We start from the raw sequence: 2,133 nt of genomic DNA, 5'->3' as shown, positions 1-2,133 counted from the left end.
TACTGACAATTTTCAGAAAAGTTTAAAAGTATCCATTATAAGACTAAATACCACAAAACAAATAAAAATACTTTCAAAATGTAGATGACATCTATACAGAAGAGTCCAATGATGGAAAAAAATAGATAGGTAAAACTTTACTGTAACATCATACTGTTTTCCTAAAAGATTTTAATATTAATAGTTCTTTGCTCTGGGTAAGAAAAGTAAAATATACAAAAAATAACCTCTCAACAGAGGCCCTTCAAATAGAACACTAAGATTTCTGAGATTAATCAGACATTAAAATGATCTTTCATGAAACACAAAGAATCTCAACTACTTTGAAATTCCCTTGACTTTTCTTTTTGAAGCACCCTCTGAAAATTACATGAATGACAGTTTTGTTTCAACACACACACGTAGAGAAATTTCTTGATTGGATATATTTTCATATACTACACATTACTTATGTCTTTATTTTTCTTTCTGTTTTAAAGCACCTGTATCAACCATCAGTAAGTTCCTTTCAAATCCTAAAATCCATAGGCTATTGGCTATTACAGTGTCAGTGGTCTAAAACCTCAGTGCTAATATTTCTCTACCCTTTCTCTGTGTGATACAGATGAATAATTGATGATGCTGTGAAAGATTAAGAATTAACTATATATGTATAGTGTATATATATATATTTTATATATATATATATATACACTCTTTATGAGAAATAATATTACCAGTGTTTGATACTGCATCCAATGTGACGTTCATAAGTATAAACAAGGAAATGAGGAAAATTAATAAAACTATAAGAAGAAGGGCGATTAAGTGGTATGATTTCTTGACAGGTCCAAAAATGATATAAACCGATTGCAATGGGCAAGAAAACAATATCTAAATAGGCTCCAAGAAGATAATTCACTTTGCCCTTCTACCAGAATAAAGGAGCTCTAACTCCAGTGTTCTTGCCTGGAGAATCCCAGGGGGTTGCACAGAGTCAGACACAACTGAAGCGACTTAGCAGCAGCAGCAGCAGCAACTCCAGACATTGGGTCTTCTCTTAGAACACAACAGAAGCATCAGCTGTATAATCCAATTTCTTCAAAGTAACGGAGTAGAAATGATACCACAGTTAGCACAAGTTTGACCTACCAGAAACATCTGTTTAGGTCAATAGTTTCTCTATTGACAAATGGTTGAAGAACATGTACCATTAATTTGCCCAAGAGAAAAATTCAAACAGTAAACATTTGGAGGAGTATTAAGCCTCCACTGTCACTAAAAGGAGCTTCAGGTGGTAAAGACTCTGCCTGCGATGCAAGAGACCCAGGTTCAATTCCTGGGTTGGGAAGATCCCCTGGAGAAAGGAATGGCAACCCACTCCAGTATTCTTACCTGGAGAATTCCATGGACAGAGGAGTCTAGAGGGCTACAGTCCATGGGATTGCAAAGAGTCAGAAATGACTTACTACTAATACTGCTACTTTTTGTGTCACTAAAAGAATTCCAATATTAATTACTATGATGTATTTCTTATATGTATTACATGAGCATAAATGAAAATCAGTGATGCTATTATTAAAAAATTTTCAATGTGTTTCTAGATTTATGAGTGAGTGAAATCGCTCACTCGTGTCTGACTCTTTGCAACCCCATGGACTGTAGCCTACCAGGCTCCTCCCTCCATGGACTGTACCCTACCAGGCTCCTCCCTCCATGGGATTCTCCAGGCAAGAGTACTGGAGTGGGTTGCCATTTCCTTCTTCAGGGGATCTTCCCAACCCAGGGATGGAACCTGGGTCTCCTGCATTCCAGGCAGACGCTTTAACCTCTGAGCCACCAGGGAAGTCCCAGATTTAAAGGTGCATAGCAAGTCTTCAAAATGATTTGTGTGTTTTAGTCAGATTGCTGGGTCCCAAGAGTGGTATTGCTGAGTCATGTGGTAGCTCTATTTTTAGTTTTTTGAGGCAGTGGGTCCCCAATTTGGGCATTACTAAGGACATAAAACAAAAGAAAAGAACACAATTTCTAGAAATATATTTATAACTAAGTAAATACCATAGCTAAAATCTAAAAGACAATCCAAATACCATAGAATTTGTTGTTAACATGATAACACGTGACTTTGTAATTAGAACTGACAAATGTTTTTTC

At 36.2% G+C, this 2,133-nt stretch overlaps 1 non-coding gene across 1 annotated transcript; it reads right to left on the bottom strand.

Annotated features, from left to right (window-relative positions):
- Nucleotides 1–1,753: 1,753 nt before the first annotated feature.
- On the bottom strand, nt 1,754–1,825 carry TRNAS-GGA (transfer RNA serine (anticodon GGA)). Its single transcript has one exon. It is a non-coding gene; the product is annotated as a tRNA-Ser (tRNA).
- Between the last annotated feature and the right edge of the window lie 308 nt (nt 1,826–2,133).

This window comes from Bubalus kerabau, chromosome 3 (genome assembly GCF_029407905.1).
Source record: "Bubalus kerabau isolate K-KA32 ecotype Philippines breed swamp buffalo chromosome 3, PCC_UOA_SB_1v2, whole genome shotgun sequence".
NCBI lineage: Eukaryota > Metazoa > Chordata > Mammalia > Artiodactyla > Bovidae > Bubalus > Bubalus kerabau.
Note: the sequence above shows the minus strand (reverse complement) of the source record. Positions and strands in the feature narration are given on the sequence as shown.